The sequence below is a fragment of the Urocitellus parryii genome, chromosome 2 (assembly GCF_045843805.1).
Source record: "Urocitellus parryii isolate mUroPar1 chromosome 2, mUroPar1.hap1, whole genome shotgun sequence".
Classification (NCBI taxonomy): Eukaryota; Metazoa; Chordata; class Mammalia; order Rodentia; family Sciuridae; genus Urocitellus; species Urocitellus parryii.
Window position 1 is genome coordinate 224,497,374 of NC_135532.1, and position 26,997 is coordinate 224,524,370.

At 59.7% G+C, this 26,997-nt stretch overlaps 1 protein-coding gene across 3 annotated transcripts in view; it reads left to right on the plus strand.

Moving 5' to 3' along the window:
* The first annotated feature begins 3,184 nt into the window (after nucleotides 1-3,184).
* Nucleotides 3,185-26,997, plus strand: part of Agpat3 (1-acylglycerol-3-phosphate O-acyltransferase 3) — a 73,129-nt gene continuing 49,316 nt past the window's right edge. Inside the window, exons 1-2 of one of the 3 annotated variants that reach the window (XM_026410110.2) lie at nucleotides 3,185-3,300; nucleotides 18,976-19,035. The gene's annotated coding sequence lies outside the window, so the exon portion shown is untranslated. Of the gene's footprint in view, nucleotides 3,301-5,774; nucleotides 5,799-18,975; nucleotides 19,036-26,997 lie in introns of those variants that run through there. The other 2 variants (XM_026410112.2, XM_026410113.2) reach the window with 2 other exon arrangements.

The window sequence follows — 26,997 nt, forward strand, 5'->3', positions numbered from 1 at the left end:
GACAGTGGCCCTGGCCTCGGCCCACGTGGGTCACTCCTGTGTTCTCAACTGGCCGCTGGGTGTGTGCTGGCCAAGGCCATCTTGTCCCGCTGGGGGGTCCACACTTCTCAGAATCACTCCGTGGGCGAGGGCTTAGCTCGGGGTCTCCAAACTCTTTGCTGCAAAAAAAGCTCCCACCTACAGCCTTTGCCTCTGTGCAGGTCTCTGTGCAGTCTGTCTCCTCAAGGACCCATGTGGTCGCTTTCCCGACCCGAATTAGTTGGAGAACCCATGTCTCTCCACTTGTGAGGGGTCCCCATGCTGGGGTTGCCCTGGGGCCATTGACCTGAGGCTTTCTCAACCCTGGACTTACCGGACGGTCTAGGGCCCTTCTGAGCTGGGAGCCTCCTCGTTTTACAGAAAGGAGACTCGACCCTTGTGGGTCACTCCCTTGTGTGAGGTCACAGGCCAGCACTGAGCCTTGGTGCTCAGTTCCCCAGCGGCAGCAGCTCCTGGGGGTCCTTACTGCGACTGGCCATGGCCTGTCCTCCCCATGGACTCTCCAGGAGCCAGACCGTGGCACAAGCCCTTGGACAGGGCTTGATGGGAAACCTCTCCAGAGAGGCCACCTTAGAACTGGGAGACCACCCCAATTTGGCCTTGGGGTGTGGGTGTGGGGTTCCTCGAAGACTCGGTTTACTTGTCCATGAAATGAAACGCCAGAAAATCACCTTCTGAGAACTAGAGCCAAACTGAATGGGGGACTCAGGTGCTGTCCTCCTTCTCGCACCTTGAGAAATTCCCTAGCTCACCTCCTGCCCCCACCCCCATTTTAAACATGAGAATCTGGGGACCTGTCACCAGCCTGCTCTGTCATTAACAGAGATGAAACACATTTGTCAGAACTTACGGAATAACAATGGACTTCCAGGGTCACCACCTTCCCTGCGGGTCACCTGTGGGACAGGCAATCACAGGTGCTCTCTAATATCTGTCACGCTGCAGTCACACCCGACATTTCATACAGTTACAGATAGAGGTTTCAGAAAGGCTAGGACAGGGTTATGGCAGCCTCAGGGGTCAGATGGCTGCCCTGAGAGCCCAGGTTACTGACCAGCCCAGAACAGTTCAGGGGCAGAGCTGGGCAAGCATAGAACTTATTCTAGACCAAGGTCCTGTCAGACGGCAGTTTCACAGTGTCAGCTTGGAGTGGGACTTACGGGCAGGAGAAATGGCACTCTGCTAAAGCCTGAGGACAGACTTTTGGAAGGTCATCACAGTGGTGGTTTTCCTGGGCAAGGCTCATGGTAGGGACCAGGTGAAGGGGTCAGGGTGACACCATGTCCAGTCTTAGGGGTCTCGAGTGACCCATCATTTGGTGTCTGCTGTGCCCCGTTGGCTCATGGGCCTGCTCTGTGTAGAACCCGAGTTTCTCCCCTAACAGGAAGGCAGCAGCATCAGTGTCCATGAGCAGTGGGTGCACTGTGGACAGCTAGGCTGGGCCAGGGCGGTGGGCCCTGCTGCTGGGCGCTGGGGGACACCAAGGAGCAGCGGGCATTTCCTTACATGCACAGCAGGATTTCAGAAGCCTCCACCTTGCGTCCTTGCTGTGCCAAGTGGAATGCCCCATGCAGACACATGCACACTCCGTGGGCGGGTGCATGACTGAGCCGAAGTCATGAGCCAAAGCACAGGCACCTGGTAGAGCCCAGGGAGATGTCCTCCAAGCCCCCTTCCAATGTGTATGTGTCCCACTGCAGCTTCCCAGGGGGAAAGTCTGCGCATGTCTGAAGGACCACACCTCCTAACCGAGCAGAGATCAGATTACATCCAGGAGGCATTACGCCACGCAAAGTGAAGGGGCATCAAATGTCAAAGAAATGAGATGCATTTTAACTAGTCTGAAAAAGTGACTGTAAAATGTTTACTTAATAAGTCTAACATCACTCTCTGGCATATAATAAGAAGTTTACACCTGCCCATCAATTTTCCTCATGTTCATTCTTTCAGTAGCTTCCTGGACAGCGGCATAGACTGTTTTTTAATATAGTAGATCATTGTGTATCTGTTGCTCTTTTTATTTTTAATTCAGCAAACTTTGGAGATTATGTTGTATCAGTGTACACAGCATGACATTAAAATGTTTTAAGTTAAAGTATGAAGTGAACATTCTGGGGTTATTTAACCAGGTGCCCTTGGTTATTTCCAGGTGTTTTGTAATTACAGGTAACACTCCCAAGTCAGCACATCCTCCTAATCAGCCTGCAGGTGCCTGTGGGAATTTATCCGAGGGCTGGATTACTTACAATGGAAGGCAGGGATCAGGGTTTTGAAATATTGAATTTCCATGAACCATGCAAACCACAGCTGCTTTTCCAGGAGGAGGGGAATTTTGAGTAGGACAGGTGACTCACTTTTTTTCTACTCAGGTATTTTCTGAAAAAATTTGGTGAGGCTCAGCCGAACAGTACAAGCTCTAGGTGTCTTCAATCAGTTTGAAGCCGGTCCAAGCTCAGAAAATCCAGTGAGGACCTGGGCACTGAAGCAGGGCCCGGTCCACTCGGTATGAAGCGGAGCCAGGGGAGGGCAGATGGCCCTGCTCCCGGGATGAGCCCTGCAGGCAGGTCCTGTCCTGGGCCCTGTGTCCCCACGGGCCTGCTGGTAGGATCGTCCTGCCGGCCAGGTATCAGAGAAGGCAGGTGGCGGCTCCCTGGGCGCAGTCTTGGGCCAGGAGGGGACAGTGGTCAGTGACTGCGGGCTTGGGGAGGGGGTGCTGTTCCGGAGGCCAGCTCTGGGGCGCCGGCCCTGGGAGTCAGGTATCGATACCCTGTGGCCAGCCCGGGCCACAATAAATAAGTCAGAGAGCCGCACGTGGGTCTGGAAGGCGATCCCAGCCAGAGCCGCGCTCGCAGGACAGTCCCCGCCGCTCCTGGAGGCGACCCCGAGCGGGCGGGGCGCGGCCCACGCCCCCAGGCTCCGGCGGCGGGGAGGCCAGGAGGCCGGAGGCCGGGGTCTGCGCGGCCTCGCCCGCCGCCTCGCGCCGCCCGCCCGTTGGCCCCGCGGCGGCCGGGTCGCGCCGAGCCGCCCGCGTCCCCCTGTCCCCCGCCCGCCGCGCGCCGGCGGAACTGTGGCTGGTCGCGCACAGGAAGTGGCGGCGCGGCGAGGGCGGAGGGCGGCGGGCGGGGCCGCGATGGGGGCCGGGGGCGGCGGGCGCCGCACTCGCTGAGGCCCGACGCAGGGCCGGCCGGGCCCAGGCCGAGAGCGCAGCGGCCAGCGCGGCCGCGAGCGACCCGGACCGCGACGAGCAGGCGGCGGCTGCAGGTGAGCGGCGGCCCCCGCCCGGGGTCGCCCCCGCCGCCCGAGGTCGGGCGTCCCGGGCCTGCGCCGCTGCGGGCCCGAGAGAACGGGGCGGCGGGTCCCCGCGGTCCCGGGCCTCCGGGCCTCCCGGGCAGCCGGTCCCGCTCGAGGCCCGGCCTCCTCCCGGCCGCCCGCCTCGGGCCCAGGGGCCTCGGCCCGGGAAGGGGCGCCCCCAGAGGGGCCGGCGGCCGTGGGGGGGCGACGCGAGCTCCGGCGGGGCCCGGGCCCCCTCTCCCGCGGGACCGCGCTCGGGACCCTCGGGGCTCCAAGGGGGACGCGACGCGCGCGCCCCCTGCCTGATTTCGGGGCGCGGGATCCGGGACCCCGCTGAGCGCCCCGGCCCAGCCGCCGGCTGTGGGCTAGTTTCACTTTTTGCTGGCTCAGGCCGAGAGGAGGGCTGCAGGTGGGACCGCCAGGCCGATGACGCGTGCCCAGGGTTCCGATGTGACTTTGGCGTGGAGACCTCAGGCTGGCTGTGAGCCTCCGCCGGTCCAGTCAGGTGATGGGGTCAGTCGATAGCCAGAGAGCCTTTTGGGAGGAAAATACCTCCATCCCAGGGCCACCCGAAAGACCCTTGGAGCAGTGGACCCAGGTACTTAGGAAAGGAGAATCACTAGCAGCTAGGCTGCACTGAGAAAATGCAGGTTTTTTTTTTTTTTTTTTTAACTTTGAGAGAAGTTTAGTGAAATAGAGAAAATGATTCTTACCAGTGGCCTCTCTGAAAAAAAAAATTAAATCCAGTATTTAAAGTCTTGTCTAAGAGAATAATGCAGCAATTGGGTTATTTTCCTGGGAAATGTTAAGGTCTTATGAGAGAGAACCGTGTGCAGTGCTGTCCCAGGCAGAATGGGATAAGGGCCACCATGTTAAAAAACAAAACCGTCCCAGAGAGCCAGGATACAGGGTCCCTCTGGCTGGCCAGGTGCTGGCGGGGAAGGCTATGGGACCCATGCTGTTGAAACTAAAAGGGAGTCTCCTGTTTACACTGCGGCTCATTTAGGGATTGCTGATCCATGTTTCCCCAGTTGGCAAGCCTTGGAGGGGCCTCGGTGGGGTCCTTTCCTTATGGCCACCCACCCCAGTTTAGGAGTCAGTCCTGCGCTCACCCTGTATCCACTTTCCCTGCGCTCTCAGGAAGCGCCTTGGTTACATTGTTTCTGACCACTGCTACTTGGCCTGATGGGAACAGAGCCTCTTCTGGCCTTGGGAGAGGCTTCAAGGAGTGATTCCCCCTGCAGCCCGCTGTCCCGCTGACTGTGGGCCACCTGGGCTCATCTGCAGCCTGTCCAGCGCCGGAGGTCTCCATCTTGGCAGGACCTGAGAAGTGTGTCAGATCTGGTTGAAGACAGCCAGGTGACAAAGGCCGACATGATGTGGGGACTGTGGCAGTGCCGCCTGGCCCCAGACTGGCCCCTACCCGAGGCCCCCCCTGGCCAGGATGTAGCCTGTGCTGACAGGTCTATGTGCCAGGGCTGGGGCGGCCAGTGGGAGATGACAGTTTTGTTTTTGATAAGTGACCTGTTCAGTCGCGGTCGTGTCTGCTTCCCGCGCTGTCACCGCACATGCTGACACGCAGGTGCCTGCCCTCCACATGTGCTGTGGCTGGCACTGGGGGGTGCCAGACAGTGGTCTGAAGAAAGAGAGGGTCAGTTACTTGCCCACCATCATGTCATAGATGGGCACAGCCAGAATTTGAAGATCCTGGGGACGCCCAGTCCTCAGACCCACCAAGCTTCATCTCTGATGGAATTGGAGGTGGAGGAGATATGGAGGTCTGTTTGTAAACAGGGGAAACGAGGTGTTGGAGAAGAGCCAAAGTCACTGGCTTTTTGGAGCAGAGAGAAGGACAGTCACTGGCCCAGTCCCATGTGGTCCTTTCCTAGGCTCCCGGCCTTGCTCAGCTCCCACTGTACTGCCCAGGGGTGCAGCCCTTGGGGCCACATGTCCACCCTAGTCACCATCAAATCCACCTCTGGCCAAGGCTCAGCCTCCCCTCCCCACACTCCTCTTCCTCCCTTGGCCTGTCAGAATCTCTGTCTTGATTTTCCTGTCACAAGTTGGGCAGGCTGGTATTTAAAGAGCCAAGCGCTGGCCACATCTGTTTCCTCTGTGCTGACTTGTGTGATGTGGGATCCCCACACCTTAGTCTTCCCATCGTCTGCGTGGCCGTTCGGTTGGACTGAATTTTATGAAACAAAACAATTGCTCAGAAATTTTGTGGGGTTTGCTTTAGTTAACCAGAGTTTGGGGGTTTACATGAGCTGTTCTATGTTCTAGGTCATAAAGCAAAGCGACCGTGACAGTCTGTTATTCCTAAAGCCACTTCATGGTGTTGAGGATTATTCTGAACTACTAATTTCAAAATGCTGCACTTAGTCACCGTTCTCATGGGTCACCTCCAGATAGTCTCCCCTGGTGATTTAGAAGAATCTGCCATGTTTTGATTATCTTTGCAAAACAAGGTATGGAGTTCACACTGATGACACAGGTTGGGTCTGGCTGAGTTGTGGGGACAGAGAATCAGGTTGATGGTGATGAGAGGGCAGTGGGCACTGTGCCCCATCGCCACACTGCCCGTGTTGTGTGGAAGGGCTGCAGAAAGGGCACGTGCAGTGGCAAGCAGGCGCAGCTCGAGGGCCACGGGGATGCTGTGGCAGGCTTCTGCTGGAGAACTTGTGTCACCTGGGGCCAGGAGCTGGAGCCAGTGCCCCTGTGCCAGCATGCGTGCATCAGTGATGGAGACTGTCCCTGTTGCTTTAAAAGTGGGTGGGGAGCGAAATCCATGATAAACGGCCACGGTGAGGAGCTACTAAGTGCACAGCACTTGGAAGCTGTTGCAAGGCCACGCTGTGCCCACCCTGCTGCTCACGTGCTGCTGCTGTCCCTGCCACGTCCAGCCACAGCTCCAGGCAGGACGGTTCTTGGGCTCTTCCTTGCAACATTTTGTAAGTGTTTGCTGATATTAAATCTGCCCCTGCTTGATAGCTTGCTCTGTTTATTGTTCTGGGGGGCGCCAGGGTCGCACCGCTGCGAGCTGCTTTACGTGCCTGTTGTTTTAAGTCTCAAGCCCACAAGGAGAGTGGTGCTGCCCCGTGTCTGATGAAGAGACTGAGGTGGGGAGGCCTGGGCAGCATTGCCCAGTTTGATGGAACTGGACTTCAGAGGTTATTTTTCTACCCACCCGCCTTGATGCTCCGAAAACTCAATATATGAAAACCCACTTTTCTAAACCAAGGAACTAAGTGATTGGCTCGATACCTATATCGCTCTTAAGATTTTTCACTTGTAGGAGGCTGTGCTTGCCAGACAGCGGCTCAGAAATTCCATCCAAAACAAGAGAACGGCCATGTGCTGAGTGTGATGCTGGATGGGGGCCGGGAGCCCCAGTCGGTGTGCACAACTCGGGGCACGCTGAACACGGAACGCAGGGGCTGAAGAGCTGCTGGTGACTTTTTTGGCAAGGGGGTGGCTGGGGACGGAACCCCGGGCCCCACCCTTGCTGGGCAAGTTCACTACCACTGCGCTTCACCCCAGCCTTTTGAATTCTGAGACAGGGTCTTGCTAAGTTGCCAGGTTGTCCTGAGTGCCAGGCCTCCTGTCTCGGTGTGCAGCGTGGTGGGGACGACAGGCCTGCCCCATGGTGCTGGGCCATGAGCTGATGCTCAGGGCGGGCTTCCCAAGGATTGATTTCTGATTTCAGCTGCTGTCCTGGTGTGGCTGGAGTCGCTGAGTGAAAGAGTGTTCGTCCCTCTTCCTAGGGAGGTGCACAGACGCTGTTCTTGCAGAGAAGTTTGCAGTGGGGGTACCTTTGGGTTTGGTCTGGTAGTGGTGATTTGTGCCAGAGGAGACAGAAATCAGATTGTGAGGGGAAGACCACTCAGTTAGGTTGTGTGGGGAGCAGGTGCCGGGGTGAAGCTCAGCCTGCGAGAGAGGTTTGCTGAGGTAGCTCCGGAGGCTGGAGGGAGGGGCAGGAGCGGTGGTGGAGGAGGCTGGAGGGCGGTGGCTCCAGAGCAGCTCTGAGGAAGGGCCGGCCAGCGCAGGACAGAGCCCCTCACCTCCCTCAGGATGCTCCATGTGCATGCCCCCTTGAGTTGCCCTATGGTGCAGCCTGAGCGTGCCCCTGCAGAGGTCCCAGGGTGCTGCAGTGAGCTCTTAGCTCCCCTGGGGTCACTCTCCCTGCCCCCTTGCAGCAGCTCTGTGGCCGAGAGCAGGAAAGCCCCTGGCTCTGGGTGGCTGACTTGAGTACCTTTGATAATCCACAAAGATGGAAACACACAATCTCACGTGTGAGCCATAAGTGATGGGCAGTATTTTGGTTCAGCTTTAGAAGCAACCTGGGGCTGAACCCCCGCTGGGCGGCTTTGCTGGGACCAGCAGGCAGCTGGCACGTGGGGATGCTTGCCAGGTAGGAGCAGTGCTGCCCGGCAGACCCTGGAGACCAGAGCGCACTTTCCAGCAGAGGGCGCTGCCTTCCGATTCCCACCATGGGGCAGGTGTGCTGTGGCTCACTTGGGTCTTGCTCCAGGCTGGTGGTTTCATTTTCCTGGAACCCCATGGTACCTTTTAATTTTTTTCTTTGATTTTTATTGAGTTATTGGTTACAGAGCGTTTCTTTTTGATGAACAAAGTTACTAAACATCGCAGAGACTAGGCAGGAAGGTCAGGGGAAGGGCGGTGGGCAACTGCAAACAGGGCGTGTGGCCCAGGGGCCGGCTTGCCTGACCACCACCACTGACCTCAGCCACATGTGGCCTGGCAGAACCAGGACCAGATTTACCATGTCAGTGTTCTTCCAAAAGAAGTCAGAAATCTGGATTTTCCTGCAAGTTGTTTATTTTTAACACCGCACATGCAAAATTAACAATGTTGCTGTCTGGTTAGGCCCTAGGCCACTGTCTTTACAACTTCCGGTCTACAGTATTTGTTTATTTCTTGAAATGAAAAGCTGAACTAATTAAATGAGGACAAAATGGGCACTTCCAAAACACATGCAAGGGAAACAGGAAATGAATAGCAAAACTAAACATTGTATGTGTATGTGAAAGCCGAGAGTTGTCCACCCTGCCTCAGGCATGGCTGCTGGGCACAGGCCAGGGCTCCTGTGATGGTCTGAGAAGTGGGCAGGAAGAGGGCAGAAGCTGGGGAGCCCGGTGGACGCCACATCACTCAGGGGACTTGGTGAGAGTTCTGTGGAGGTCAGGTCAGTAAAGGGACATCTCCAGCGCAGTGTGGGTTACCGGAGGCCTGGCTCCTGGCGCACACGTGAAGAGTCCTCCAGCGGCCAGTGCTCTGGCCTCGAGGTGGCTTTCAAGAGTGACTGTGCTGGATCATGCACCAGCGTACACTCTGGGTGCCCACGCTGGCCTCCTTCCTGCAGACAGGGCGGTCAGAGTGCTGTCTGCTGGCCTTGGCCGCCCTCCCTGCTCAGGAGCTGGGAGTCCGTGTGTTCGCCGGCCACCGTGTTTTCTCTGTGGCCGTGTGCTCACGTCCATTCCCTGCTCGTCAGGTGGTCGTTTCTCTTGGCGTCCTTCACATCTGGCCTCTGTGCGGTGCACCCTCTCCACTCGGCTCCCCTGGGCTCCTTTCCCGGGCAGGCCTTCCGCTTGCTTAGTCGTGTTTTTACAACTTATTCACCTCTTATTTTGGGGCATTGCCTCCCTGTGCTGCTTAAGAAGGTCCTTCTGCGCCCAGGCACACGTGCGTTCTCGTTCTCTTGTGAACTGTGTGGTTCCTTGGCAGTCCCTGGGCCTTCGGTCCCTGCAGAGTGGCTGTGTCTTGGCAGCCGGGTCCTGTGAGCCCGCGATGCTCCGCCTGCCGCCCTGTCCCCGGGTCCCCAGATGCACTCGTGAGTTCTGTTGCTTTTGTAAATCGTGTTTTTGAGATGCCTGGCTCCTCGAGGTGCCGCAGAGGGATGCGGTTGACTTGGGGTACTGATCCAGCTGCCAGTGACCCGACCGTTGCTGATGGTTCCTTGGTGTATTTGGAACCTTCTGAGAGCCACAGCCTCTGGGAATGGCCGAGGTCTGTTTCCTCCCGTGGCTTCAGCAGCCTCCTTTCTGCTTTGCTGCCCGGGCGGAGCGCGGTGGGGCACCCCCATCTCGTCCTGACCTAGAGAGTGTTCCAGGCTCCCCTTCTGGGGTCGGTACAAACACAGTGGCTGCCTGGTTCTGACCCGTTGCTCCTCCTCAGAACATGGAGAGTGCGAATAAACTGCAGCAAAGCACAAAGGTACGAAGGTGAAAGGCTTCCCCCCACCAGGTGCCTCAGGAGGTGCCGGCCCAAGGAGGTCACGTGGCTGAGCGCTGGCCACACTGTGGGCAGTGGAATGCTGGTCCAGGTGTGGTATGGCAGCCACACCTGTGTAGCCACCGTGGGGGCCTCAGACTGCAGGGCGGCTGTGTCCCACAGAGGTGTGCACCTACTGTGCGCCTCTCAGGAGCCAGGTGCTGGAGTGCCTACAGCAGGTTTATTATTACAGCGACCCCAGGAGAGCCCCAAATGCCTGTTTTCAAATGAAATGAGAGAACAGCTCTGGCACCTAGTAATCCACTGCCTGTGGTCAGTGGTGGCCCAAAGATATTAAATAGCCCAGAATGAACACTTCCTAAGTTTGAAGTGTCACCCCATTCTGCGTGCCTAGTGAACTCTGACCCCTCCCTGCCCCATCCTACATGAGATGAGAAGCGCTCCTTTGTCTAGCCTGTCCCTACTGTGCGCTGCCTGCTGGCGAGATGCTCAGTATTCTCTTGGTTACCAGATCCACTGTCTGGGTATCAGCACCGTGATCAAGTGACCCCCAGTGACCTGATGGTGGACACGTTAAGGAGGCGCTGGCATAAACACAGAAGGACAGGTGGACTCCGATGAGACGGGGCGATGCTGCAGGACCTCAGGAAGCCCTGCATCTGCAGCAGGGCAGCACTCCTCACAGACACCCGGGCAACGTCCCGAGGATGAGGGGCACTACGGCATTCACGCCAGGGAGAAGCAGCTCCGGACCTGCTGGTCACTCTCCCGAGGATGGTGGCCAGCCATGGGAAGCCAGAGTGCGCCATTATGTCCACGTGAGGTGCCAGCAGGGCGCGTGGGGCACTGGCTCCCCTGGGGCACTCCAGCGATCCTCCTGGTGCTGGTGCACCTGAGGTCTGGGCACCTTCACCCTCGGGGGAAGTGAGATCAGGAGAGTCGCAGGAGGTGGGCGGCGGGGTCCAGCACATACCAGGGGAAGCCAGCTGTGCCTGAGCAGGGGCTCAGAACAGCGGCACCTCCGGCCCGCAGGTCACGGCCATGTCTCAGGGGACACCAGTGCTGGTGCCGCTCCGCTTCTGCTGGGAATATTGCTGGCTTGGCCGCCCTCAGGCGGAGGGAGGAGGTGACAAGGCTGTCCCTTGGCCTTGGGCTTCTCTGAAGTCCTGGTTTCTTGGCACATGGACTGTGGTTCCTACCTTTGTGCCCTCCCTCTGTAAGCGACAGGCAGTCCCCCCCATTCCTGAAGCTTTGGCCCCTTCTCCTTTCTTGTCAGACGGGGCGTACTTGTTCCGTCATTGTCACAAGGAGCCACCTAGGCTCTCGGTTCTCCCTGTGTCTGCTTCTGTTATTTCCTCCTCCCTGGGGTTTATCCAGGGTGCTCTTCCAAGGCTGTTTTGGGTGGAAGCTCAGCTTTGTGATGTTCTCCAGGCTTGCTTCCTTGCGCGGGTTCCCTGGAGAGACTCGGGGCTGTGCGGTCCTGCTGTGCGGGGCTGGGCCTCTGAGCTCGGGGTTTTCACTGTTCAGTTCTGAGGGCTGAAGAGTTTGCCTGACTCTCCCCGACCCCCGAGTTTCGCAGTGGGTGCTGTTGTGCCCTGAGTGCGGGGCCTTAGGTCAGTGTTTATTCCTGGCTTGGGCTCAGAGGCCTCCCGGGCAGGGCCGTGTGGGGCTGGCTCTGGCTCTCCCAGGGCTCCACGTGGGCTGTGTCGCCCTGCGCCCCGTCCTGGGCTCTGGCCTCCTGCCTCGTGGGGCAGGGCTGCACCCTGCGTCCTCCCAGGTCTGCCACAGGTGCCACTCTGCTGCGTGCTCCTGAGCTCCCCGGGGTGCCAGTGTGGCCCTCTGCCCGCAACGCCCCAGCCATCACGCCCCTGGGCCTCTGACACACGGTCCGTCCTCTTTGTTCAGCTTTGTCTCGTCTATTTAATCAGTTTTTAAAAGCAATTTATTTCAGGGATTATATTTTTCATTCCTAAAAGTTCTCTGGCACTATTTAATAATAATACAAGTGGAATGGCAGAATCTGAGCTTCTTTCTTTCTCTTGCTGTGGTGGGGATGGAACCCGTGGCCTCGTGTGTGCCAAGCAAGGGAGCAAGCGCTCTACCCTGTGCTTCCTCCGGCCTCCACCCTTCATGCTGCTGCCCGTCGCTCAGCCTCGTCCACGTGCCTGTGGTCCTGGGTTTTGGGCAGCTTCAGGTCAGGAGTGGGACTGATCTGAAATCACTTCAGGGTAATTTCCTGCACTCAGAGGGGACCTGTGAAGATGTCACTCACCAGGAAGGAAAAGGACCCCCACAGAACTCTAGTGTAGAGGTTGCTGTTGGTGGGCGTGAAGCTCTCCGAGTCCAGGTGGATGAGCAGGACTGGACAGGTGAAGGTACAGTGGACTTGAGAGGCAGGATGCTGGGGAACCTTGTCCTGGTGGGCAGCTGCTTCGCAGAGGCAGAGGGCAAGGTCCGGGCCCTTCCACTGGAGCACCTCCCGTCCGTCATCCCCCGGGCTTTGAACCAATTTGGGACACACTTTCAAAACTGAAGCCCTGGTGTCCTGAACTTCCCTGTCACTGTCCGACTGCAGATGGAGAAGGGGCCGTCACTATCCTGTCTGGCAGCTGAAGAACCACCACAGGGCACTGTGCATGGGACCCCCAGCGATGCCCGGGAGCGTGGCATTTAGAGGGTGACTTCTGAAGGAGGCTGACTAATGGTGAGCCAGGAGCGTGGTTTATAAAAGGTGGAGCCTCTCAGCCCAGCAGAGTTTGAAAGCAGGAATTAAGTGTAAAGGGAAGGCTTCCGGCCGGGCGCCTCTCCTGGGCTGTGCCCCCAGACCCACTTCTCCCATCTTCGTGTCTCCATGGCCGTCTGACCCCTCCTCTATCCACAGCCCTGGCCCGGCTTCACCCCTCACCTGCAGCACCCAGGGGTGCCCACCAAGTCCCCTGTGCTGTACAGGAGGCCGCAACTCAGAGGTCCAGATGTTGGGAGCTCCATGTGGCTCCTCTTCACGCTCCCTGCTCCCCACCTCCAGCCTTCAGACTTCTACGCCAGATGCTCTCTGCCCTGGGCCCGCCTCCTCCCTGGGCCTCCTCTGACAGCCTTCCTGTCTTCCCTCCCTGTTACCCAGCCAGAGTCTGAGTCAGGTGTGCGCACACGCAGGCTGCACCACGGCTCACATGCTGTCTCCACACCTGAGTCAGGTGTGCGCACATGCAGGCTGCACCACGGCAAGTGCGCCCTGTCTCTGCACCTGAGTCAGGTGTGCGCACACGCAGGCAGCACCACGGCACACGTGCTGTCTCTGCAGTCCACTTGGTTTTCTTCTTGCTTTTTCTAGCGCTGGGGATTGGACTTGGGGCACAAGCACACTAGACAAGTGCTCTCCACCGAGCTGCGCCTGGCCTCTGCAGCCCACTTCTTCCAGTGATCCTGCTGACCTTCCCTACGGCCCTTGTCCCTGGGTAGGACTGGGGGGCTGTGCTTGGCTCTGTGGCATGGCCGTGGGGGTATGGCACCCATGGTGAGCACTGGAGCTGTTCCACCTCCCCGGCTTCAGCAGGTGGGAACCCTGGCATGGCTCTCCTGGGGTTAACAGGCTGTGGAGACAGAGTCCACATTTTGGACTTTAGATTCAAGTTGCCAGCAGTCAGGGCACACCTGTTCCGCTCACACCAGGAGCTTTTGGAGAATGGCAGGGATGCAGGTGCTCGACAGACTGACATTTCCACTGTTTCCTGGGCCTGAAAGCCAGTGTGCTGATCTCGCACAGCCATGGGCTCCCATCACGAAACCCGCAGTCGCCTCGCTGGTGCTGTACCCGATGTGTGAAGTTGGGCACTGAGGACGGGTAGCAGGTCACTGGTCAGCTGTGCTGCGCACAGGCCTGGTCTCCCCTTGGGCTCGAGGCTGGATCTGGGTAGTGCTCACTGCAGCCTCAGCTCCAGCTCCGTGCTCCCCAGCAGTGTCAGGGTTGGAGGGAGCCCGTGTGTGCAAGGCCTGCCATGTGAGCCCTGGTCACAAGTACCTCACCGAGAAAGGACCCAGGGACTCTGGGTCTTGTGGCCACAGTGCCCTCGCCGTCTGGCTCTCCCCTTGAAACTGGTCTTGAACATGAGGATCCCGTCCTTGTCCCCCGTGTTGAAGATCAGACATCCGAGAAACACTGAGACAAGGAAACAAGCTTTGCTTAAAGGGGAGAGGGGGTCCAGAGCTGGGAGTGGGGTGTCTTGCCCCTTTCATAGATTTCAGCCCTACGTGACCCAAGGGCAGGAAGACAGCCTTCCACGGGGTGATTGCTTGTGGTGGGAAGGGATCCTTCCCCTCAATGGAGGCTGTTAGCAACCAGGTGGTGGGGATGTGCCGTCTACCCATTTCCTTGTCTTGGACAATCAGCTACCTGTCCTTTGCCCTTCTCACTGTCTCCTTCCTCCTCCGGGTGGCTCTCCCAGGGTGGCCTCGTCAGCCCCTGTCTGTTCCTGTTCTGGTTCCTGGGCTGTAGGGCTGCTGACCCCTGAGCCAGGACTCATCCTGTGTTTCCGGGGTGTGCCTGGGAGGTCGGGGAGCTTGCTGGGGTGGTGGCTCCTCCCTCCCTCACCTTGGTCTCCACAGACCTGCTGTTGGTCAGTGCTGGCCTCAGGGCTCCTGGGCCCGAGTCCTCCCATGCCCAGCAGGCTGAGGGCAGCCTCCAAGCCCCCCACTGGGGCAGCGAGACGCTGCCACTGCCAAGCCTCCGCGAGCTCCTCGTCCACCTGCCCGCCCTCCCCGGGCTGCTTCCTGGAGAGCAGAGACAAGGGCGTTTGCGGGGCCTGCTGGCTGATGCCGTGAGTCCCTCGAGACATTTTGGAGTCCGGCTTCATGGGCAGGCATTGCCACACTCAGAGCAGGGGGATTCCCGTCCTCAGGGAATGCGGGTGAGGATGGGTGGCGCGGACGCCCGGAGCCTTGCCACAATACGCCAGACATCTGTAACGCCTCGATGGTGGCGCAGGTTTCAGAGACCTGGCCCATCATTCCCTCTGCTGCATCTACCCGAGCCATGATGCCCCGTGGCCTCCTGGGCTGGCAGGCAGTGGGCAGGGACGGTGAGGCGACCTGGATTCCCATCAGCTGGACACTGCGTGGAACAGGGGCCGGATGGAGTGGAGTGCGCTGTCTGCCCAGCCTGGTGGTCTTCCTGACACGGGAAGGGGAGAGAGGATAAACATAACTTTAGAAAGGAAAGAAACTTGGAAAGGAAATGATAATTACTAACTGTTCTCACTTTTCATCCATCACTTACTTATTCCAGAGAGGAATCCATTTCTTCCAGATTTTCTGGAAGAGAAAAAAATGAGAAGTATTTAATAGTGTCGTATTTTTATTGTGCACCTTGTGGTTTTGTGGTATTTTGGGGGAATGGCTTGTCTTCTCTTTTTAGTTAAGAAATGCTGTAATATGTGAAAATACATAAATAAAGTATGGGACCCCTGAGCCTCCCATCTAGTGGAGGAATGGCCATGTGAATACGTTGGATGGAAACCTTGTGGAATTCTTCCCACGTCAGTGGCTGGGGGAGGCGCCCACTGTCCCTGCACACAAGCTGAGCCTCAGGGCTCTGGAGCCACTGGGCCAGAGGCTGGTGGGAGCTGAGGGCACTCAGGGTGCCACCACACCTGGGACTTTTTTTTTTCCTTTTTTACGTGGGAGGGAACCTAGGGCCTCATGCCTGCTAAGCGTGCACCGAGCGTGGCAAAGAGCAGACGCCATTCCCTGTATTTCTGAATTTCTTAGCACAGGAACGTCAGAGGCTGACCAGGCCATGTGTTTGCTCTCTGGAGGGCCCTGATGGCCTGTAGTCCCCAGACACTGGGGAGTCTGAGGCAGGAGGATCGCAAGTTCAAGGCCAGCCTCAGTAACTTAGCAGGACCTGTCTCAAAGTAAAAAAGGCTGGGGACATGGCTCAGTGGTCGAGTGCCCCAGTGGGGAGGTACGAGCAAAAAAAACGCTACTGGTTGTGCAGCTGTGACACCATGGGCATTGTGTCTTCTCCCCTCCTGGCTGGGATGCCAGCCTGGCCAGGGGACATGTGCGCACATGTCCCTGGGCCACCTTGGAGGCTGGCCAGGCCATGTGTTTGCTCTCTGGAGGGCCCTGATGGCCTTGACCTCCTTGTCTACCCAGGGAGGGGAGCAAGTGGCCCCAGCTCCAGGGGCCCAGGTCCCATGTCCCCCTCCCTCTCGCAGCGCTGGGATGTTGGGGACGCTTTCCCAGGCCAACCCCCCAGGCCAACCCCCCAGGCCAACCCCCCTGGCCAACCCCCCGGCAAGTCTTAAAAGCAGGAGCTCCATGTAACTGAGCCAGGACATCCCGTCAGACCACGTGGTCTCCGGGATGTGGGCCGCTGGGGCTTTCCCCTTGTTATTCAGCCCAGCTTGTTTGGAGAGTCCTAAATAGGCCTAGGGCTGAGGGCCAGGTCACATGTCCAGCCCCGCTTCCCCGCCCCCTTCACCCCTGCTCCCCCACCGGCCTCCCCATCCCTCCCGCCCTCCCCTACCCTCTCCCTCCCTCCCCCACCCTCTCCCGCCCTCCTCTGGCTCCATATTCTGGAGGTGTAGGGCTACAGGGGTTGGGTAAGGCCTCCTTCAACCAGCAAACCGGGCTGCAGTCCCTCTGCTAGGTTGGGCTGAGGGCTGCTCTGCCGGCTCGTGGGTGACGAGGACAACGGGAGCAGCCTCGGGCGCCCTCTCTCCTGGGCGCTCCTGTCCCTGTTTCTGCTCAGGGCGGCCCTTTGCGTCTGAGGGAGCCCTGGCAGCGCCTGCCCTGCCTAGGCCGGCTGACCTGGCCCACTGCTCACGTCCCAGTCCCCACTAGCCTGGAGGTCTGAGGCACTCCCCGAGTGGCAGGACTCTGCCATCTGTCCTGGGTGAGAGGACCGTCAGCATTCCAAAGCAGATACTTGGTGACTGTGGTCGGACTTCTCTCTGTCTCTCCCTCTGACCTCCTCTGGACTCCCTGGAATCACTCAGCACCGACCATCGCGCCTCATGGTCCCTGCAGATGGTAGCGTTCACCCCACAGGTTTGAAGTGAAGGCTCAGGGGCTCAGAGTCTTCCTCTTGGCTGGGGTGAGGTATTTACTGTCCTTACAGAGGAGGTTGCCGACCTTGCTGCAGGAGGGCCCCGGAGACCACAGTGGCCAGGTGCCACATGCGCCTTGGTGACAGTCTGGCTGGAAACCCAGCTGTGTCCTGTTTCTGGACACGTGGGTGTGCGGTGTAGATTGCTGTTCAGTGGATTCCAGGCCTGGTTGCTGAAGTGATCAGTGTGATAACTGCTCTGGTTACGGAGGATGCCACACCCTGAGGAGAGACCCTCGGGATACTTAGGTGTGAAGCACTGTGGGGTCTGAGCAGCCCCCTGGCTCAGGAACGGGGAGGTGTGAGGAGGAGCCTGGTGCCCAGCCTGGTGCCTACCAAGTCTCGGTGGCTCGGGGTCAGGGAGCCAAGACCTGGTGGAGCCAGAGCGGTGTGAAGTGATCGTGAGAGGCTGGAATTAGTGGAGGGAAATAAAGGACAGGAGGGAGCTCTTAGCAAAGGAGCCCCGGGGAGCAGAGAGGCTGCTCTAGCCCCAGCCCTCGGAGAGCTCCTGGCCTTGGCCCAGGCTGGGGTGCAGTGTCGCTGCAGCTAGCAGAGAGGCCCCTCGGCTCCTCCAAGCAGCACCTGGCCTGAGCTGCAGGCTGCTGGGCCTCAGCCTTACAGCGCTTGACGGTGAGACTGGAAGGAGTCAGGCCGACTCAGCCACAGCCTTTCCAGGACCAAGCCCAGTGACAGCTGAAGGCCTGCCACCGTGCACAGCGTCCAGTTCACAGTGACCCCAGCCACCAGAGGAGAACTGTCAGTCATCCAGATGGGAGTCAGCAGATGAGGGGTTCAGGGCTGTGGGTGGATGTCCAGCGACAGGCCAGCTGAGCAGTGAAGAGGACGTGGGAGACAGAGAGGCCCAGTAAATGGAGAGGAGAGCAACGGGGGATTCAGTCAGTGTTGCCGGAGATGAGGTTGGCGAGCCTGAGGACACAACCCCGTGACGTGGGGCAGAGAGAAGAAAGAGAAGGGGGCCCTGGAGCAGCCTCATCTGGTGGAACAAGGGGCACGTGGTAGGAAGCCCTGGAAGAAAGGCAGCAGTTCTTCCAATTGGATGAAAACTTCTATCCAAGAAGCCGGCGCCTCCCGAGCCGAGGAGACAAAACCACAGCAGCGCACGTCAGACCTGTCCCGTGCCAAGGAGCGGGTGAGAATTAGAACAGGTTCTCCTTGGAAAGTGCAGTTCAGAGACAAGGAGGGGCAGTACTGGGCCCCTCTACGCAAAAGCAGCGGCTTGACCCTGCCTCACACCATGTTGAAAGTGAGCTAGAAGCGGGTCCCCGAGAGAGTGAGACCGTAAGACCGGAGAGGAAAGGCTGTGTCACCGGCCTGCCTCGGCCAGCTTGGCCGACTGACGCTTCTCACAGTCCTGGGGGCAGCAGGTCCTGGGTCTGGGTGCCGGCAGATCGGCTTCTGCCCGGGTCCTTCCCGACTGCCCTCGCCTGGCAGAGGGGGAACGGGCCAGCCCAGGCTGCGGGCCCGCTCTCAGGCCCCAGAACCTCATGAGGCCCCACCTTCGTGTCCTGTCACGTTAGGCTCTGGGGGAGGGGACACAGCCCACGGTGTGTGTTCAGTGGAACAGATGGCATGGCGACCTGAGGCATCAGGGCGAACCTTGGGGACATGGTGAAAAAGGCCAGTCACAAGAAGACAGATGTGTGATTCCAGCAGAGTTCCAGAAGTGGTGGGAGTCATAGACCAGAAAGGCGGATGGCAGGGCCGGGGAGGGGCAGGTTGTGGAGATGTCTGACCAGTGTCAGGCGGCCAGCGCCCCGGCCTGTGCACCAGGCGCAGTAGGATGGTGAGTTCTCTGTGGTGCGAATCTCGGCCTAGTTTACAGCAAGTGAACCCAGGATTTGGTGACCTGGGAGGGCTCGCTGTGACGGAGGGAGGGCTTGGTTGGGCTGGTGTCGGGGACTGTGGGAAGGGGCAGTGTGGACAGGGCTGGGAGAGCCCTAGGGGGGGAGGAGCAGGAACCTGGCACCTTCTGCTCCACCCGGGGACAGGCCACCCTGGCTGCTGCCAGAGCCTCAGGGCTGCAGGTTGCTGCCCTGTCCTGGGTTGTGGCCTCCAGCTGCCTCAGCGTCTGCTCGTGTCCAGGGCGTCCATTGGCCTCTTTGTCACCTACTGATGGGTCCCAGGGGCGGCGCTCTGGTGCTGGTGGGAAGGGAAGGTGAAAGTGCAGCTCCGGGTCCCTCCCGGCCTCTGTTGACAGGAGCCTGCCCGTCCGGGTCACCTGGCGGTCCTGTTCCCTCACTCATGGTGTGTCCTCTCCCTTCCAGGCCCTTCAGGTCAGACATCTCCGAGGAAGTCGTTGCCTGCCCCGCTGACCCCGTGCCTTGGTGAGTGCCGAGGGTGCCTGCAGCATGCCGCGTCTCCATTCGTGTCCCTGGGCCCCTTGGTGACATGGCCAGCTTTGGCCAGTGGAGGCTGGGGACCAGTGACCTCTGCACCCCAGGTTCCCACCAGCTTAGATGTGGCTGTTGGCACCACGGGGGCCGTGGGCGCGTCCCGAGGGCCCGCGTAGGTAGTTCCTGTGCTCAGAGGGGGTCCACAGAGCTGCTGCCGCCTGCTCCAAGTCTGCAGGGTGAAGTTCAGATACTTCTGTGCCTGGGAGGGACGAGCTCAGCTGGAAGGGGCCCAGCCCAAGTGCCACTGGGCCAAGGCCACTGCTGGGGCACAGCTGGGTAGGGGTCCCCCCAGCAGAGTGGCCCCAGGAGCCCCTGGGTCTCCTGGAGACTGGCTGGTAGCCCTCCATCTGGGACCCCTGGTGAGGCTCTGGGTCAGTGCACATGGACCTGAGAGGTGGAGCCTGCTCCTGCAGGAAGCCCCCGGAGCCTGTGCTGGTGGGGATGCAAAATTGGCTGGCCACTCAGGCAGGTGACAGGCCCCAGGCCCGAGGACAGAGCTGCCCCTCCAGGAGGTCTGCAGGCCTGGGGCGTCTCTCCTGGGCTCCCACAGCCCCTCCTAGGGGTCTGCGTCGTCCGCGGGGCCTGCTGGTGTTAGGGCTGCGCCACAGGCTCATCCACAGTGGTCAGGCCTGGGCGGGGGCCTTGGCTCTCTTCCGTGGACCTGGTGACAGCTGCCTTGGAAGTACCTTCTGTGGAGGTGGATCCTGTCCCCTCTGCCTGGAAACTTCTAGGGTTAGCTCATAGTCCAAGTTCTCAGTGGGCAGTGGCCAGGCAGTGTAACCTCCTGGGTCGCAGCATGACCCTGGTGGCCGAGAGCCACTGCTCCATGAAAACACACCTGACGGGACGGACGCAGCCTGCCGCCAATCAAGTGGTTATTTAGGAAATCTGACTCAAAATAGCGTCAGCCCTGTGGCCCGGACCCTGAAATGCCTCTTTTTTCCTGAGTTGAAATGGCTTTGTGTGGTGTCTCTGTGGAAGTGAGTGCATTATTGACTACTCTGTAAGAACTACTGTCACAGTGAGGGCACTAGTTGGGGAGCCCCTGCCCTCCGGTTCTCTCATTTGCTCCTTATTGATCTGCTACCTAGCCGTGTGCTTTGTTAAATTGCCACAAACCACTACTATGTACCAAAGCAAACAAAGCACATTCGACCTAAAGCTAAACACCCTCCCTGCTCCTTTCTTTGGACTTAGAATAGTGGTCCCCTGCTGGGCTGCCAGGAAGGGTGAAAAGGGTTGGGGTGGCATCGGGGACCCTGGGGCGTCAGGAAGCCTGGTGGGACTGCAGCCGGAGCCCGGGAGGCGCCTGGTCTCGGGCACACTAACCCTTGCTGTGCTGGGGTTCCTCGCCCCAGAGGGGACGTGAGAGGGCAGAGGCTCAGACTTTGCCCCGCCAGGTGTCTGTGGAGGCCGGTGTCCTCCAGGGGCAGCCCTTTTCTTAGACGCAGCAGCAGATCTCACCAGGTTCAGGGCCGTCGAGGAGCCTGTGGAAACCACCGCAGACAGAAGGTCAGAGCGGGTTAATTTTTTTCTTAGTATTTAAATCTTAGTCATAGAAGTAATATGCTTGTAAAAACCGCACCCAGATGCACATCTAATGAGCAGCTGAAAGTGTGCTTCCCCGAGCCCTGGGGGGTCTGTGCAGCCCGCGGCGTGGGGCAGCTCTGGGGCGTGGTGCCTTCGCGGCCAGGTCGCGCTGTCTTGGGGCTCCCTTAGCACAGAGCTGCTCATCTGTTAAGGCCCCTGTGTTTGTGCACGTCCTAAACCTCACACATGTGCCTTGCACACGTCCATCTGGGTGATCCTTAGGTGCAGACGCCTGGCCATCGGTCATTGCTGCGGCATGGCCTGGAGAGCCAGTGGAGCTGGTGGGCTCGCCCTGTGTTGAGGGGCTGGCTGGGGTCAGAGGTCACCTGTCCAGATCAGAGGAGCCCTGGCTGCTGGCTGGCCCAGATGCCGCCTCCGCGGAAGGTGGACTTTGCCTTCCAGGTGGTGTGGACCTGGCCCTGCCTCTGTCCCTCTGGCCTGTGCTCTTTGTAAGTCCCTAAGGTGACGAGGTGGTGTCCACGTGGCCTGGGCTGGGATCCATTCTCCACTGGGAGCATTGCTACCTGATCCGGGTGGCCGCGCCCCTCCTGTGAGGCATGGGTGAGGTCTCGTGTCCGGCCTCTACTTTCTGGTGCCTGGTGTTCAGCAGTGCTGCTTCCCCAGCCCTCTGTGGTGCTGGCCAGCAGATAAGAGGGGCTGTGGCCTCTGTCCAGCTGTGCTTGGCCTTGCAACTGCTGAGCATGACCATTGTGTGTCTTGTCTTACGGACGCCATCTGTCCGACTGGGCGTGGTGCTGGGCGTGGTACACGATCCAGCAATGAAGGCTGCCTCTGAGCGGCCTGGCCCTGGGGACCCCAAACGTCTTCCGTGCTGGTGATTGGGTGTCCAGAGTCACCAGGTCTCGGGATGGACTCCTCTTGGCAGGTGTCCCAAGGCTCCAGTGTGTCCTGTGGTGGAGGCTGGGAGGCAGAGTCTGGGAGGTGTCCTCCTGCTCCTCGGGGCCCTGCCTGGTCTTTCCTGGTCACTCCCTGGGAGCTGGCATCAGGAGGTCAGAGCTGGAGGGCCCTGGGGGCACCCACCTGATGGTGGACACAGGGGGCCGCACCTCACGCCTGCTGTCTCCTTGTCCCTCTAAGCAAAGGTGGATTTCTCTCATGAGGCTGCTGGCCACTGGAGGCCCTCGCGGAGGGCAAGAGCCGGCTGTGTGAGCACTCTGCCTGCCCATGGCCTCCTGCCACACTTGTTACTGCCCACAACTGGCCTCGAGAACTTGGGCGTTCTGTGTGGACAGCTGGGCGTGCCGGTGGAGGGAGCGTGCTTTCTTCTTCCTGATCTTTCTCTCTCTTACTCTGTTTTTAAGAGACAGAGTCGTGCTGTGCTGCCCAGGCTGGCTCCAAACTCATGGGCTCCAGTGACCTCCTGCCTTCGCCTCCAGAGAGGCTGGGACCACAGGTGCTCGCCTGGCGCCGGCTCTCAGGACGGACACCTCTGTGGCAGGTGTCCTGAGGCTCAGCACCTGCTCTTCTTGCTCTGATGAAACACATTGTCTCCCTCCTCTTGTCTGACAGTGGTCACACTGATTGATCTTCTGTGGCAAACAGAGAACTCCTGTGTGCTCAGCTCAGCCAGAGCTGGCGTGGTCATTGGCTGTCTTTGTCAGTACGCGGCTGGGACTGGTTTGCTGATAAGTGTCATTGTGAGTGTCCGTTTATTCCTGGGCGAGGCTGGCCAGTCTTATTCCTGCTGCTTGCCATGTCCCTCCATCAAGTGAACCACTGCCATTGGAGAGGGTGGCACCTGGCAGGGGCCTCAGGTGAGTGTGCACCTGAATGGACCCTGGTTCCAAGCGTCTTTACAGGAAGTGGTTGAGTTTGTCAAGCTGGTCCACATGGTCAGAGAAACACTACGGCCTTCCTACAGGTCACCTCATGCCCTCCATCCTGCGTCCACGGAGCCAGCCCCGGCGAGGGGTCACCTGTCGGCTTTTCGACTGTTAGGCTCTGCTTGCTAGTTCTTTAAAAGGACTCTTGCGTTTGCTCTCCGTAGTGGTGAGCTCAGGAAGGGCGTCCACCTTTTGGTCTCCACACGCTCTGAGAAGAGCACTTGTTTCCAGGAGTTGGGTCTGTTGTGGTTCTCAATGAGGCGAAATCCCCTGTGCCCTAGTGGACACCTGGCAAGGTCCGAGGTGGTTTTGATTGACACAGCTGGTGGGGAGCAGTGGCCGCTGGTATCTAGTGGGTGGACACGAGGGAGGATGCCGAGCAGCTGCGTACACAGGACATGCCACCCCAGACAGGGTCCTGCCCAGGTGTGAATAGAGTGTGGTTGGGAGATCCTGTTAGTGACATGTATCATATTAGAAATTAACAGAGGACATGGAAAATATTTGTCACAGGGCTTGGGTGTGGGCCAGTGGTGGATCGTGTGCTTAGCGTGGCCAGGCATGGTGGTACACTGGTAATCCCAGTGACTTGGGAGGCTGAGGCAGGAGGATGGAAAGTTTGAGGCCAGCCTGGGTGACTGCAAGACCTTGCTTCACAATGGAAAACCAGGTCTGGAGGTGCAGCTCAGGGATCGAGCACCTGCTTCAATTTCCAGCATCAGAAGAGAAAGTGGCGGGGAGGGGGGGTGGACTTGAAGACTGCTAAGGGCAGGGCCTTGTTTCTGGTTTCACACGGCACACACCCCTGGTGGGCACACACCCCTGGCAGGCATCACTCTGCACACAGCGGCCCTGGGCCATCTGGATCTGGTGCGTCCTGGGCGGCTGTGTGTCTTCCTGGCGTGTCTGCTGCTTACCTTTGATCCACACTCCTGTCCCTCCAGCCTCCTGTGTCCCAGGCCATGTCTAGGGCTTTGCTTGTCCTTCAGCCTGTGCCTGCGTGTCGCCTCTCACTGCTCCGGGTCAGTCTCCCTGCTTCATGGCCTCTGGCCGCACCCCTACTCTGGTTTCCCACCCACCTCTCGCTGCTCCTGCGGCGGGACGCCCACCGCTGTCCACCTTGCCCGCCTTCCTCCCGCAGGGCAGGACTCAAGCCAGCCTTGGGGTTCCTGAGTTTCCAGACTGTGTCTCCCGGCATGCTGGCCACCTGGGTGCCCAGGTCCACCTGCAGCTCTGGAGACAGGCTGGGTCATGGCCTGCAGACGAGGGGCCTGACCCTTGGAGAGGGGACCCTGGAGCGCATCGCAGGACAGGCCATGGCCACCAGCACCTGACCCCACGCATGGCTGGGGTCTTCCTACGTCACCTCCTGCTCCATGGCATGAGGCTGTTCCCCTGTGCAGCTGGGGACAGAGCCTGCCCTGGACTCAGGGCCACCCGCAGGTGTTTACACGTGGCATGTGGGGTGTGGCGTGGTGTGGGTGCTGTGGTTTGTGCTCTGGTGTGTGTGCTGTGTGCACTGGTGTGTGTGTGCGTGCTGGGTGCTGTGGTGTGCTGTTGCACTGGTGTATGTGTGCACTGGTGTGTGTGCTGTGTGCACTGGTGTGTGTGTGTACTGGTGTGTGTGTGCACTGGTGTGTGTGCTGTGTGCAGTGTGGTGTGTGTGCTCTGGTGTGCGTGCTATGTGCTGTGGTGTGCTGTTGCACTGGTGTGTGTGTGCACTGGTGTGTGTGTGCACTGGTGTGTGTGTGCGCTGCGTGTGTCCCCGGAGGACTGCTTGCTGGGGCAGTCCGTGCACACCAGCTGAGTGTGCACTGTGGAGCTGTGGACAGTGGCTGGCCTTGGAGAGGCAGCCTGAGGGGCAGGTCTCCCTGGGGGACGCGCTGGCTCAGGCTGCTCTTTCTGGACTGATGGGAACCGCTGGGTGGCTGGTTGTGCCTGGTTAATCAGTGACCAGCTGCGGCTGGCTGGTCTTTCTAGGGATGAAACATGCTGTTTTCTTAACTGGACACTGACCTCCTGGCCTGGCTTCTGGGTCTGGAGGGTGAGTGACCAGAGCAGCACTGGGACTGGAGCTGTGGGATGTCTGACGGCCATGTCTACGTCCTGAGGCTGCTGCGGTGCGGGTGCAGGTTCAGCAAGCAGTGGACGGCTGAGGCAGGCTGTTTTGTCGGTGGGTGTGTAGCAGGGGCTTCCCTCTGTGCAGTCAGCCCTGGGTTCTGTGATCCAGGTGGAAGAGGCGTAGCCCGGAGGGAGGCGCAGCTGGCATGGTGGGTGGCAGTGCCAGCCAGAGCTGGGCCTGCTCTGCAGGCAGGCGCTTAGCCATGTGACTGGGAGACCCACTCCAAGCACCAGGAGTGCGGGATCATGTTGTTTGTGAGGGAGGGCCTTGAGGCGGACAGACTGGGACAGGCCAGGGGCGGTGAAGGCACAGTGGTCGTGGGCTGGGAACCTGGCTGGTCAGTGCTCAGCAGACAGTGCGTGTCCTCCTGTGGCCTTGCCGGCTCCCCAGGGAGTGCCCTGCTCCCTGCCTCTTGGTCACCCCAGGAGCGTGGAGACTGGCTGCACTGACCTTGAGACCCCCGGGGGCCTGCAGCTCGTTGTTGAATAGTGGGAACCGAGGGCCTGCCCTGTGCCGGGCATCCCCTTGGGGTCAGGGGCTGAGGGAAGGCTACAGGTGGGAGTCCCCTGCAGTGTGTGCTCTTAGGCTTCCTGGGGCCCGCTGAGCTCCAGAGACTTGTGGGACTCCCGTCCTGGGAGCCCTGACCGCACGGGGCAGCAGTGGGCAGGAGGAGGCGCGGTGCTGGCCGGTAGCACGGGCTTGGTCAGGAAGGCAGTCCCCTCTGGTGCTGTGTGGGCCCTGGCGAGGGACAAGGGGTCAGAGCTGCTCTGCACCTCCTCAGTGGCCCCGGGGGAGGTGAACCACAAGGGCCCCTGCCCGGCCCCTCCCATGCCAAGAGGGTACCATGAGGAGGAGCTGTCCCTGCAGAAGCCAGAGCCCGGCCGCAGCCACCGCTCTGCAGCCAGAGGTGTGGGTTGCCAGCAGAGGAGGTCCCAGAGAGGGACTTTGGTTCAGGGCTGGCAGGGTTCTGGGTGAACCTGGGAGGAAGGAATTTCAGCACGAGTTTTTGAGAGAGTGCGTCGTGTCCAGGGAGAGTGCGTCGTGTCCAGGGTGACCGGCTCAGGGAATGCCGAGGGGCTGCTACTTTCAACAGAGGGCCTGTGCTGGGGCGGGTCTGTGCGTGGCGACGGGCGGAGTCACTACTGCAGCACCCTGTGCGACAGCTCTGCTCTCACGGAGGTTCCTTTTGGCAGTGAGGATGAGGCGGGCACCCGGGCAGGGTGCAGTGGCAGCTCAGGGTGGGCTTCCCAGCGCAGGGCTTGCCGCCTTTCCGAGACTCAGCATCTCTCTCTCTTGGTGTCCCCAAGTTCCTGTAGGCATGCACACCCTACCCTCACCATGCACAGTCATACGTGCACGCACGTTCTTACACACCGATGCACGCACCTCACACACTCACACACACTCGTCACAGGGTCGTTTGTTGGCCAGATCAGTGGCGGTCTTGGCCAGTGCAGGGCCTGTGGCTCTGTGCCTGCTCCTGTCAATCAACACCACGTGTTGGTGTTGCGGCAGGGAGCTGACAGGGCGTGCTGAGGGACAGCAAGTTGGGGCCGCGTCCCAGGGTGGAGCGATCTGTAGGTGACAGGCCGTGGCAGGCACCAGGCAAGACAGTGGGCGTGAAGTCACAGCGTCTGCCCCTCGTGGGACCAGTTGTGCGGGTGCCGTGGGCAGACCAGCCGAGGGTGGGGCCTGCAGCACAGGAGCCTGTCCCGTCAGGAGGCCCTGCTTCTTCTCCCAGCGCTCTGCACAGTGTGCCCACACCGCAGGGTCTGCCCTGCAAAGGGGAAGAAAGGCCCGGGCACTGGGCACATTTGAGGAGTTGGGGATCGGATCTGCAGCCTGCAGGGGCAGTAGGCACGGCCTTGCTGTCTCTGGGTGGAAGTGGGCTCGGCACCCCTACACCAGTGTGTCCGCCAGCGTGGACCAGTTTGTGTGCTGGAGGGACTGAAGCCGGGGAGCCGGGGAGCCGGCGAGCTGCAGGTGAGTATGTCTGCCGTTTCTCGACCCCTGGCCATGGCCTCTCCGGATGCAGGCTTGCCTGATGGTCGGACCTGAGCTCCTGGACTCTCTCCTTCTGCCACTCCCTCGACGGCCAGTCACGTGTCGCACCCTCGCGCCTGCTGGGTCTATGTGGACGCCAGCTGGGCACCCTCTAATCTGATCCCAGGCTGATGCTGTCTGATCCCCTGGGTTGAGGGCTCACCTCCACTCCAGAGGCTGTGACCTGGGCTGTTGAGCTCAGGGCGTGGTCAGGCCCCCTCCTCAGGCTCTCTGAGCTCAGGAGACACCTGGATTGGCCAGTTCCTGATAGAGGGTCCCGTGCACACCATGCAG